A 14,109-nucleotide genomic window follows, 5' to 3' on the forward strand; every position below is an offset into this window, starting at 1 on the left:
TCACAAGTTTTCTCTGTTCTTCTTAACAGTTCTTGCAAAAGATTCCAAAGGTCACAACTCTGCAAAACGTTTCAAAACATTTCCTATCACAATAAATTTGAAACATTTGACAAGATGTGAAACCACATTTGCTTCTTGAAGACATTGATCCATATAGTTAGACCATTAATTCGCTTCTCAACATAATGACTTGTTCCTTAAACTTCAACATGTTATAAACTACAATACTATATATAGTTTTAATTCAGCATGAGGTGTCAGATAGACCATGTTTGTTTATCAAATGCTTAACTATTTTTGTCCTTTTGTTTAACCACATTATTTAACAACCACAGTTGGTTTAAGAATATTATTTCCAATCACATCTTGACATTTTCTGCGCAACATTAGCTGTTATACTTTGCAATTTGGCCTTGGCATAAAAAGACAACTAACTTCATAAAAAGATCATAAAATCATATTAAAAGGTCATAAAAAGATTACTAAGCCTGATACTGAATTCCCCAATTCCCTTCCTTTACAGTCATAATCAGTGTGGTTTTGGAAAGGGAGGAGTGTGTGCATCTCTGTGATCCCCTTGAGTATATATTCAATTTGAGTAACAACAGCAAGCTTTCGTGGGTTTAAATAAAAAGGATTATTTATTCCCACATTCGACCCGAAAGTCTAAACACTACATCATTCACTTGATTGGGTGGATGTTGGGAGACTGTGTTTCCCACACACACAAGAAAGATACAGTTAAATAAAATGTTACAAGTTGCGTACTAAAAGAGTAGTTCGTATAGCCATTTGGTTGTACAAAACTTGAGTATTGCTGAAAAAAGTGACATGCTGTCAAAGCTTTTTGTCTTGCACTGATCAGGATATCTTGGAAGAAATTACCAACTGCAACAGAGGAACAACAATTTATACTGCATAAGAGAGTGCTGATAGGTTGGCAAGTGGAGTCTGATTGGTGGAGGCATTGCCATGGAGAATGCAGCATGAAACAGTTAACTGCCCAGCTTTGTTCATATTCAAACTGGGCGGGTCACCTCTGATTGGTCAAGACATTGCCCGGGGGAATGACTGTTCCCTAAGCTTTTGTTTAGTTGAAAAAAGCGCAATGCATGGACGTTCCTCCTGTCTGCAAAGGACACGACCCTGTGTGAACATATGTGGCTTCTAGCATGTGTAAGCCTGACTGTGAGCCTGACTGACAATCTTAAATTGGTTTTCAGTGTAATTCTTAGCAGTTCACATGTCTTGTTGTGGGAGGACAGTCGTTGCCACCCAGAGTAATATGGGAGACAAGTCGGGGGTGGGCGGGAAGGTGGCAAGAAGGACACCCATTTTATTTTACAAGCCGATGGAGGTGGGTAGGGGTGAAGTGGGGGCATAGAATCTAGACCTTAGGGTAGGAACAAACAGGGCTTTTTTGGGTAGGCAGATTTTAACTAGTGGAGTGATGCAAGGATCAGTGCGTGAGTCTCAGCTATTTACAATTGATATCAATGAGGGGATTGAATGTAATGTAATTGCTGATCATACCAAGTAAGGCAGGAAAACAAGCTGTGAGGAGGAGACAAAGGGGCTACAAAGGGATGTAGAGTGGTTAAATGAATGGGTAACAACATGACAGATGGAGTGCAATGTGGGGAATGTAATGTTCATTTTGGCCAGAAGAATTGAAAAGCGGAATATTTTTTAAAAGGTGAGAAATACATAAGTGCTGGTATTCAGAGGGATTTGTGAGTCCTCATGTAAAAATCACAGAAAGTTAATATGCAAGCAGAGCAAGTAAATGGGAAGGAGGTGGAATATCCACCTTTATCACAGGGCTGTTTGAGCATAAAAGTAAGGAAATGTTGCTGCAATTATATCAGGCTTTTGTGAGACCATACCTGGAGTAAAAGCAAGATATTGTGGATGCTGGAAATCCGAGATGAAAACAGAAAATGCTGGAAATATTCAGCTCTGTTTCTCGCTCCACAGATGCTAGCAGCCCTGCTGAGTATTTCCAGCATTTTCTGTTTTTATTCCTGGAGTATGAAGTACAGTTTTGGTTTCCATATTTAAGGATGGATATACTTGCCTTTGAGGAAGTCAATGAAAGTTCACTAGATTCTTTGCTGGGATGAGAGGGTTGTCCTGAGAGGAGAAATTGAGTAGAATGGGTGTATATTGCCTGAAGTTTAAAAGAATGGGAGATGATCTTATCGAAATATATAAGATTACGAGGGGACTTGACTGAGTGGATGTTGGGAGACTGTATTTCCTCTACGTGATGAGCCTTGAGCTAGGAAACATAGGATAACAACAGGATAAATGGTTGGCCTTTCAGAACCAAGATGAGGAGAAATTTCTTATTTCAGAGAGTTGTGAATCTATGAGAGAATCTAGAACGAGGGGTCACTGTTTAAAAATAAGGGATCATCCATTTAAGACAGGGATAAGGAGAATTTTTTTTCTCTAAGGGTTGTGAGTCTTTGGCCCTCTCCTCCTCAAAAGGTGGTGGAAAGCAAAGCCTTTGGATATTTTTAAGGCAGAGCTAGATAGATTCTTGATAAGCAAGGGGGTGAAATATTGCCAGGGGTAGGCAGGAACGTGGTAACAATCAGATCAGCCATGATCTTATTGAATGGTGGAGCAGGCTCGAGGGGCCGAGTGGCCTACCCCTGCCCCTAATTTGTTTGTTCATATGTATGTTCTACCCCAGAGGACTGTGGGTGCATAGTCAGTAAATAAATTCACGACTGAGGTTGAGAGACTTTTGAACATTAAGGAATTAAGGGATATAGGGAAAGGATGGGAAAGTGGGTTTGAGGTAGTAGATCAGCCATAATTAGACTGAATGATGGAACAGGCTGCTATTTCTTATATTTATGGATGCCCTCTTCCTTTATTCCTATCTGCTGGCAACTACAATGTGTTGCAGTAACTACAGAGGAGTGTCCCTGCTTCCTGCCACAGGGAAGATCATTGTAAGGATCCTCCTCAATTGCCTCCTCCGATTGGCTAAAGAGCTCCTTTCTGAATTGCAGTGTGGTTTTTGCTCATCAAGAGGCTTCACGGACATGATCTCCACAGGGAACAACACCAACCATTGAACACGGCCTCTTTCGACCTTCCAAAAGCCTTTGGCTTTCAACTGTGAAGGCTTATTGAGTATTCTCCTAAAATTTGATTGCCCTCAGGAATTTGTCACCATCCTCTGCCTACTCCACAATGACATGCAAACTGTGATCCTCACCAACAGAACCACCACAGACCCTATCTCAGCGAAGACTGTTGTCAAGCAGGTCTATGTATTCACACCAACCCTCTTCTCCATCTTCCTCGCTGCAATACTGCACCTCATCTCCAACAAATTACCCACAGGCGTGGAGATAATTTACAGAAAAGACAGGAAACTGTTCAAACCATACCACCTTCAATCCAAAACCAAAATCACTCCAACTTCAGTCATTGAGCTTCAGTATGCAGGCGATGCTTGTGTGTGCGCTCACTCAGAAGCTGAGCTCCGGGTCATTGTCAACAACTTCTCTGAAACACATGAAAAAAATGAAACCTTTCATTGAACACCCAGGAAACTAAGGTTCTCTTCCAACCAGCTCCCATAGCACAACACCTTCCACAATCAATTAAGATCAAGGGTGTAATCCTAGAAAATGTGGACCATTTTCCATACCTTGGGAGTCTCCTCTCGACGGAGATAGACGTAGACGATGAATTCATTGTCACCTCCCATGTGCCAGCTCAGCCTTTGGCTGACTGAGGAAAAGAGAATTTGAGAACCAGGATCTCAAACCCAAGACTACGGCCATGGTTTATAAGGCAACAGTGACCCTGGAGCTCCTGTATCCTTCGGAGACTTGGACAACCTGCAGGAGGGACTTCAAAGCTCTGGAGAAGTCCGAGCGCCGGTGCCTTCGCAAGATCCTCTAAGTCCAAAATCTAAAAGAAAGGCGATCCATCAGCAGTGTCCTATCCAAGCCAACATGCCCAGCATTGAAGACTTATCACAAAACTAGCTCCAGTCGGCAGGGCATGTCACTCGTATGCCTGACACCAGACTCCTGAAGCAACTGCTCTCGTCGGAACTCAGTGGTGGCAGGAGACTCCTAGGAGGACAGCGGAAATGCTTTGGAGAATCCCTCAAAGCATCCCTGAAGAAGTCAAGCATCCCTGATGAAGTCAAACATCCCTGCCGATCCTGGCTTGTGACCGACCAAAATGGAGAAGGATCCTTCGGGAAGGCACCAAACACGTCGCGAGGCTTTGTCGGGAATGTTCGGGTGAATTTGAGATGGAGGGAGCGCACAAAGCTCCAAGCAACTCATCTACCTGATCCTCCAAGCACCACCTGTCCCGCATGTGGCAGAGTCTGCAGATCGTACATTAGACTCATCAGCCATCTCAGAACCCATTGAAGAAGAGTGGAAGCAAGTCACCCTCAATCGCAGGGGACTGCCTAAGAAGGAGAAGAGATGTATTGGCAATGATTGTTGGAAAGCGTCTATAACAATTTGCATTTATTTGGAATTACATAGATTTTACAGCATAGAAACAGACCATTGGTCAACTGGTCCACACCAGAATTTATGTTCTACATAAGCTCCTCCCATCCCTCTTCATCTAACCCTATCAGCATATGTTTCTACTCCTTTCTCTGTCATGTGTTTATCTAACATTCCCTTAGATGCATCTATTCACCTCAACTACTCCTTGTGGTAGCGAGTTCCACATTCTCACCACTTTCTGGATAAAGACATTTCTCCTGAATTCTCCATCAGGTTTATTAGTGACTCTGATAATTATGGCCCCTAGTTTTGCTCTGGGGGTCTTGCAGTGCAGTGGGTAGGATCCCTGCCTCTGAGCCAGAAGCTCTGGGTTCAAGTCCCACTCCAGGCCTTGATGACCAAGGAAGGTGCAGTCAAACAGGTTGAATATCACCTTGCAAATCTTTCCAACACACACCAATGGGAAGTGGTAAGAATGGGAGAGATTCCTGGTTTGCCAAGAGATGGAAAGAAAATCACTATCCATGCTCCAGGCAAGTAAAAGTTTATGGTCATGGGGGGCAGTTGGTGGGTTCAGTTGGCTGGATGGTGGGTGTGGATCAGATTGGCAAAGGGTTTGATACCTGTTCTGGCTGAGGTGGATTCAGGATCTGCACCCTTGCCCTACCCATGGTGGAGGTCATGGCACTGTGGGTTAGACCAACCTTTGGGCAGAGAAGTCAAGAAGTAGTTTTGGTCTTCCCCACATGGTGAAAGCATCTTTTATCTTCCTATTATTTGAGTATAAAATGAATATTAAAAGGACAAACCCATGCCTGAGTTACTTGACAACAGAACCAGTCACCAGGCTGGACGTTTTTCCTAAAACTGTAAAGGATTGCTGTCTGAGCAAGGGAATCCCCCATTATAGTGTTCATCATAGTTAGAGGATATGCTGTTTGTATATATTAAGAATGGGAGGATTCTGTCATGTGAGATAAAATGTGGGTGTGTATCCCTTAAAGACTACGGTTCTTGAAATGAATCACGGAGCTAGTTTCAAGTCTGGCTGTCGATCAGAACTCTGGTTTTGTTTGATATTATTAAGAAGGGAGGAGAATTTGTGCCACCAATATTCTTAAAAGGGAGAGATAGTGAGCTGAAATACATAGCTCAGAATCCATTATTGAAATTGTACTGTTTTAATAGTAGCGCATAAATGTTCCCATTAACCAACCACAATCCTGCACCCTCCAAACAATGTTGTGCCTGCGATGACTGTCTAAGACTAGTTCAGCTGAGTAGGGGTCACGTGATTTGTTCAACCAATGTGTGGCTAGCACGGGGGAATAAATTCTAGATAGGGGTTTCCTCAGAAAAGATGGCTGTATGAGGGGCTGGCTGGATGCAAGCAGCCTGGGACGCTCTCGTATAAATAAAGTTTGTTTTGTTTGACTAAGAAGCCTCCCAGAGCGTGTTTCCACAATACCCCAGTGGCAGAATTTCCACACATCATTTTTAGTACCCCCAGGATATCTTTAACATCTAAGGATCCCCAATTGATGCTCCTACATTTGTCTACTCTTCCAATACCTATCACTCCCTCTCATAGCTCCCACAACCCTAGATCAGACTAACTACAATTACATTCTCTCTTTTTCATACGTTTATCCATCTCTTGCCTATTTAAAGCCTGCAACCTTTTCTCTGTCACTTCCTTCCAAATTAGAGACTTGAAATAAGTCAGGTTCAAAATTCAGGATAAGGTGTTAGCCTTTGTCCTGAAAATATCATATTTTTCATAATATTATTGCAGTTTATTGTAAAATAGGTTTATGAGCATGAGTGTGTATGGTTCTGTCTGTGTGATTTAATTGAATTGGAGTCAGATAGACTGCAAGGTTGAAATTAGCAAAGGAAGATAGGTGTAAAAGGCATTTGAAACACTAATGAGTAAACTAATGGATGAAGGCAGCACGTAGGGTGTGAAAGAAATTTGCATTTTTAGGTAAGTGAAGGGGTCGTTTAGGTTTCAAAAGGGACGATAGGATATTTGCAACTAACAAGATAAGCAAGGCCAAGCAGTATGTTTACTTTACCCAAAGGTACTGACCACATTGGCAACATAAATCAGGAAATGGAAGGGAGGGAGGAACTCAGGAAAATTACAATCACCAGGGAAGTGGTATCGAGCAAATTGTTGGAGCTGTGGGCTGGCAAGTGCCCGGGTCCTGATGGACTTCATCCTAGGGCCTTAAAATAAGTGGTTAGTGAGATAGTTGGTTTTAATTTTCCAAAAGTCCCTAGGTTCGGGAAAGGTTCCATTAAATTGGAAGATAGCAAATGTAACTCCATTATTCAAAAAGGGAGGGAGACCGAAAGCAGGAAACTACAGGCCAGTTAGTTTAACATCTGTCATAGGGAAAATGTTAGAAGCTATTATTAAAGAAGCTATAGCAGGGCACTAGGATAAGTTCAAGGTCATCAGATAAAGTCAACATGGTTTTGTGAAAGGGAAATCATGTTTAACCAACTTATTGGAGTTCTTTCAGGAAGTAACGTGCTGTTGATAAAGGGGATGTACTGTACTTAGATTTCCAGAAGGCATTTGATGAAGTGCCACATCAAATATTATTGTGGAAAATAAAAGCTCGTAGTGTAGGGAGTAACATATTGGCATGGATAGAAGATTAGCTGGCTAGCAGGAAGCAGAGAGTAGGCATAAATGGGTCTTTTTCAGATTGGCAAGATGTAACGAGTGATGTGCCACAGGGATCAGTGCTGGGACCTCAACTGTTTACAATGTATATAAATGACTTGGATAAGGGATAGATGATGGTTGCCAAATTTGCTGATGCCACAGGAATAGGTAGGAAAGTAATTTGTGAAGGGGACATAAGGAGGCTACAAAATGATACAGATAGGTTAAATGAGTTGGCAAAGATCTGGCAAATGGAGTATAATGTGGGAAAAATGTGAAATGGTCCATTTTGGCAGGAAGAATAAAATAGAAGCACATTATCTAAATGTTGAGAAATTGCAGAGCCCTAAGATACTGAGGGATATGTGTGTCCTTGTGTGCATGAAACGCAAAAGGCTAGTTTGCAGGTACAGCAAGTAATTAGGAAAGCTAATAGAATATTATCATTTATTGCAAGGGGAATTGAATACAAAGGCAGGGAGGTTATGCTTCAGTTATACAGAGCGCTAGTGAGACCACATCTGGAGTGCTGTGTACACTATTGGTCACCTTATTTAAGGAAGGATATAAATGCGTTGTAAGCAGTTCAGAGAAGGTTTACCAGACTAATAGCTGGAATTAGTGGATTGTCTTATGAGGAAAGGTTGAACAGACTAGGCTTATATCTGCTGGAGTTTAGAACAGTAAGAGACGACTTGATTGAAACGTATAAGATCCTGGGGGGACTTGACAGGGTGGATGTGGAGAGGATTATTCCTCTTGTGGGAGAATTTAGAATTAGGGGTCACTGTTTAAAAATAAGGGGTTGCCCATTTAGAGGAGATGAGGAGAATTTTTTTCACTCAAAAGGTCGTGAGTCTTTGGAACTCTCTTCCTGAAAAGGCGATGGAAGCAGTGTCCTTGAATATTTTTAAGGCCAAGGTGGATTGATTCTTGTCAAGCAAGGGGGTGATAAGTTATCAGAGGTAGGCGGGATGCAGATTTGAGGTTATTATCAGATCAACCATGATCTTATTAAATGACGGAGCAGGCTCAATGGGCTGAATGGCCTACTCCTGCACCTTGTTCGTATGTTTGTATGAAAGATTTTTATATTATGGGAAAAGTAAATTTTCAAAGACATCTAGAACAATGGCATTTATAGATTAGAGAGAGAGATACATATATAAAGAAGAATGGAAGGCTATATTGGGGGGCCATGTAAGATCTAAAAGGACCATGTAAAACAGCCTTGGGGGGAAAAAGTCTCCAGCCGCTTTTGCAGAAGTCTGCTGCATCCAGTAACCAATTCCACTGTCAAGTGGGTGCTGTGGTAAACTTGCTGGATTGCCTATCTAAATTTAAAATCTATTTTGGATTGTTGCCTTAAAGAGATTGTGCAGTTGGGAGTTGGGTTAATTAGGAATTTTGGGATTTGTTATAGTACCAAGTAACTGTGATCTTGTGCATGTGCTTGAAATCTTTTCTTTTGTTAATAAATGTTTTAATTTAATTTTTAAAATTTCTAAAGGTGTTAGTGGGCTCATTACTTCTGAGTTCAGTGCACAAATCTTCTCATAATAAATACAAATTGCAAAACTGTCATGGTAGCATGGCCAATTTTACCTTGTGGATTTGGTTCACCTGGCACACATCACCTTCCACATCATAACATTGTTTAGGACTAAGACAAGGAGAAATTTCTTGACTTAGAGGGTTGTGAAACTTGGAGGTCTTGTGGTGCAGTGGGTAGTGTCCCTGCCTCTGAGCCAGAAGCTCCAGGTTCAAATCCCACTCCAGGTCTTGATGGCTAAGGAAGGTGCATTCATAACATGGCCAAACAAATTGAGTATCAACTTATAAATCCTTCCAATGTATGCCAGTGGCAGGTATAAGAGTGGGAAAGTTAGCCATGTGGTGGAAAGAAAATTAGAACTGCTACTATCACTATCCATAGCTCCAGGCTACAACATGCATGTAAAAGTGTATGTTGCCTTGGCAATTTGGACTCATTGGGGCCTAGTTGGCTGGATGGTTGACGTGGTCCAGATTGGTGTCAACAACATAAGGTTGAATCTCTGTTCTGGCTGGGGTGGATTTGGGACCTGCCTCCTTGCCCTGTGTGGTGGAGGTCATAGCACTGTGAACAATACCATGTGGAACATCAAGATTTACACTTAGCTCACATCTGTCACAGTTCATAGTGTCTCCTCAGAAAGGGTCACAGCTTCATCAGACTTTTATTAAAACATCATTTTCATATAATACCAACAAATTGCAAATGAATCTGGATGAAATGTATCAATCAACATGTCAAGGGGATAAAAATGTCCAATCAAAAATTGGCATTTAAAAAATAGCGCCCAAAAGAAATCATCAAAGTTATTCAAAATATAATTTGAAAATTGTGCCAACTTTGGTTCCAACCTTGGTTGTTGAAATAAGGAGATTTTTAATAAAAAAGATACGGAAACTCAATCAAAATGAATTAAGCTCACCAAAAACTGTTGCACTTTCGTTTACAATGTTTTCCATTGGTGACCTGTGCCTTTCTGAGAAACCTGTATTTGGGTTCATCGTCTTTCCCACAGTTGTCACTCTACCAGCTGAATGAAGAAGTGTGGCAGATACCAAGTCTGCCAAGATACATGTTCTCTACTGTAAAGAGTATTTTGGACAGGTGGTGGTGAGGGGATGGTGCGGGGAGGTGGGGTGGGTCATGGGGAGGGGGAATTAAAGTGTGGCCCACCAAAATTTTATTATTAATGCTCAACAGCAAGACTCTAGCCTTTCAGAGAGTACGTTAAGTCTAACTGTTGGTATCCCCGCCCTGCCCCCTATGCTCAGCAATGCAAAACCTGAGGAGTCACAACATTGAAACGAGGGTTGCCAACTCTGCCTGAACATAATCCCAGTGGTTTACACATGATTTTTCTCCAAGGTTGCTCGCTCATTACAATGCCTTGGAGATCACGCTCCAATTCTTTGACGACGTTAGGACAATCCTGGAGGGCTGGCAACCTCTAATTGAAACTTGATTTTTAAAAAATTATCTTCACGGTTGTAAAGCATGAAAACATCAAAGCAAAGTAAAACCCGAAAAGTATCTGCTTGGTTTAAACCTGGAACAAATTATATAACTAAATATATATTTGAAGAGATATTTGTCTTTGCAACTAAATCATCTGGCCTCCTGTACATCCCCAATTTTAAACACTCCACCATTTGTGGTTGTGCCTTCAGTTGCCTAGGCCCCAAGCTCTGGAATTCCCTTCCTGCACCTCTCCACCTCTCTACCTCACTCTCCTTCTTTAATACACTTGATTTATTTATGTGGTAAGTGAAGGAAATAGATTTCTTAATCGATCTTCAATGGGTAAGCAAAACATTGTTCATTTACTCAATTTATTTTTCAATGTTTATTTTTCTGGGACCAATTCCACTGGAGAGTTATATAACATCTCTTATTCCATACACATTGGGTGGAATCATCCCAGATTTGCACTAAGGGCAGTAGTGGGTGGGGAAAAGGGTGTTTGACTTGCTGGCCGCAATGGTGGCTTTTTGTGCCATATCGTCCCCTTCCCGGCACGTCCTGCCTCATTAATAATGCATTCCCAGGAAACACACCGGCTTGCTGGCGGAGAACCCTCTGATTCACCCACCCTGCCATCATCTCAGGCCTTCAGTAAACCGGGCCCTCCCGCACAGAGCGAGCACTCTTTGAGGGATAGGAAGCTGCTGGGAACTGATGGCTGCCAAAGGGAGGAAACATGCTGCCCCCAAAATTTAGTGACCCTCCCTCGACTACCTACTGGATAAAATGGAGGCCTGCCGTGAAGTCCTCTACCCCCACTCTGGACGAAGACCAGCAAGACAGGTCAGCAACCCAGCATGGGAGGCAATGGCAGCGGTGGTCAGTGGCAGAATCCTGCAAAAGAGGACAGCCACCCAGTGCAGGCAAAGGATGAGTGCTCTCATCCGTTCCGCCAGAGTAAGTCACTCTTCTCGTCATTGTCAACTCACACACTCACAAACCCATCACACATCCACAGGGATCTCACACCTCAAGGGACAACACCACTAACTCTCACACACACCCTCACATCTTCATCAAGTGCATATCCTCTGGAACTCACGTCCTCATCCCGTGCATGGCTCCGCTCACCACACAAACAGTCCACTCAGTGCCATGTGTCCTACTCACACTCTCTCCATCTGTTTTCATGCAGGAGAAGCTTGTTCACAACAACAGGGAGAGGTCCCAGACCGGGGAGGTGGACTGGCCCACATTAGGCCCCTCACTCCCTTTGAGGAGCGGCCATTGCGCTGACTGGTGAGGATGTGGACCGTGCCTGCGGCGATGGTGAGGCCAGCGGTGAAAACCCACGTGAGGATCCTGCACCACATCATCCCTCTCTCAATGTAGTGATCTCTCTTCTGCTTTTGACTGTGCTGCCATGCACTAATTATCTCTACTTTGGTTCACAGGGAGCTCTGCCAAGGGACCAACACCCTCAGCCAGCCAGTCCCTCAGCTCCATCCAGGTCCTCACCTCCAGCCAAGAGGACACCTCCTCCATTGAAGAGCTGGGAGTAAGCAGCCTGGAAGATCTGTCACAGCGCTTACCCACACCCTCCTCCAACACAGAGACATACATACCTCGGTGGGACCTAGATCTAGAGCAGACTTGGGCTCACAATCTGGTGGTCATCGCGTGGTCATGTGTCCACAGCAGGAGGAGGCAGATTCGGCCAAGCTCCCCGGCACTCGGAGAACTGCTGGGGAAGAGGCATCTGTGAGGTTCCAGTCAGAATCTCTGGATTTGGCCTTCCGACTCATTATGGAGAGTCAGCTGAGGGCAGGGGAACATCATGCAGAGCTGTTGGAGCCCCTCAACAGAATGGCATGAGAGTCGGAGGAGTGCGCCCACCTGCTCTCTGATAAAGTGGTACCCATATGTGCACACATTGAGGTCTCCACAGAGAGGATGGTGGATGCCATGGAGACCCTGGTCCAGCAGAATGTGGAGATGCACGCAGACCTGCACTCCACCTAGGTAATCATGGGTGAGGTCCTGCAGTGGCAATATGAGAGGGAAATGAGGCACCTCAACATCCCTCCAAGTTCTCCTTCCCCTCAAGGAGTCAGGCTGGGGCCCTCGGGCACCCGAAAGGAGGAGGAGCAGCAGCTGGACACCCCTGGGTCATCCACTCAGGAATCTCAGAGGCTGTCCTCTTCCTCTGAGTCCGCTTTACCTGTGACCCCCCTCAACCTTGTCCTCTGTCACCACAGAGGGAGCAGCCGGCCCACAGGAGGACAGACAAAGCAAGTCAGGGCCCTCAAGACCTCAGCACTTCAGAGGATACACACCAACATCATCGGAGGCAACAGGGCCAACCACTGCACAGGCTGTTTCTGCACCTCCTGCAGATGTCAGGGCAGCACCTAGAAGAAGTGGTAGGCCGAGAAAAGTTAAGATTTTCTGATCACAAGTGGTTGCACGGGTGAACACATCCTGTCACTTTATAATCTGAAAATATATTCACTTTCACTGGGTAATGTGTAATGGTGTCTTTCAGCTTCATTTACAGGCTTCACGAGTCTTCACCCTGTACCCCACCCCCACTAGCGATTCAGCAGCATGAACCATGAGTGATTCTGGAGGGAGAGTGTGTGTGTGTGTGTGTGTGTGTCTGTGCGTCTGTGTCTGTGTGTCTGTGTCTGGTGTGTGTGTGTTGCAGGGCCTTTCAGAGACACGTGCAAGCATTCTCCCAAGCAGTTGGACCCTTCCTCCATCAAACTCAGCTCAATGTCCTGAGTATTTTCAGTGCTGCTGCTGAGATTCTCTTTCAGTTTGTCCGTCTGAGCCTGACCTGTATCTCCACCACCCACTGACCTCACTCCCACGCAGCACCTGTTCCTGCCCAACACGAGCTCCGCTCAGTTTCAATTTGAAAAATGTGATCTTAGTGAGGTTTCTTATCAGCTCTCCCCTCCTTTCCCCTCCCCCAGTCACCCATGTCCTTTCCTCCATCACTGTTGACCCCCCTGGCATCACCTTCCATCTCCCCAACACCACCTACCAACCTGAACCCTTTTCTTTCTGGGATGTCCAGGTGAACGTGCACATTCCCTACTTTCCCAAGAATCCCACCCCCATCCACATTGGGCTCCCTAACCTCCTCCTTCCCACCCCTAGGGTCCACCAACCACCCTTGCCATTCCTTCTATCGCTACTGTCGCGCCCTCAGCCTCCCACCCTTCCAGCTCACTCTGCCCCCTCTCATACTCACCATTCCCACCTGCCACGCCCACCCTCAGTCTGACCCCCAGGAGGCAGTCATTGACTCCACTCCCATGCACGTTTACCTGGACCTCCACCCCCCCCTTACTCCCTCCTCCCCCTTACTCCCTCCTCCTCCTGGACTCCTCCCTCCCCCTGACCTCCTTCCCCCCTTCGATCTCCTTCCCCTCCAACCCCCCCAGACTCCTTCCCCCCTCTGAACTCCTTCCTACCGCCGAAGTCCTCCTGCCCTCTGAACTCCTTCCTCCCCCCAAACTCCATCCCTCACACCTTCCTCCCCCTTACACCAACCTCCCCAGTTGCTGCATTCTCCCCGTTACACCCTCCTTCCCCATACTCCCACCCCCCCACCTCACCTCCCCCGATATCTTTGTTTCCCCCCACCCAACCTCACCTCCCTGTGACATCTTCATTCCCCCCTTTCCAATGTCACCACACCTCCCTCTCCCACTCACAGCTGGACTTTCCTCTCTTCCCTGCTTGATGATCATCCATAGCAACCCATGGCCAAGGCTGTGATGCTCTGAGGCAGACCCCAGACATCAACGGAGGCCTCCCACCTTCCGTGAACTGCTTCGCGGTGGAGCCATGTCCATGAGAATCCACCCAGCATGCCATGGATGTTCCTTCAGGATCCC

The sequence above is a fragment of the Cetorhinus maximus genome, chromosome 32, assembly GCF_964194155.1.
Source record: "Cetorhinus maximus chromosome 32, sCetMax3.hap1.1, whole genome shotgun sequence".
In the NCBI taxonomy this organism is placed as follows: domain Eukaryota; kingdom Metazoa; phylum Chordata; class Chondrichthyes; order Lamniformes; family Cetorhinidae; genus Cetorhinus; species Cetorhinus maximus.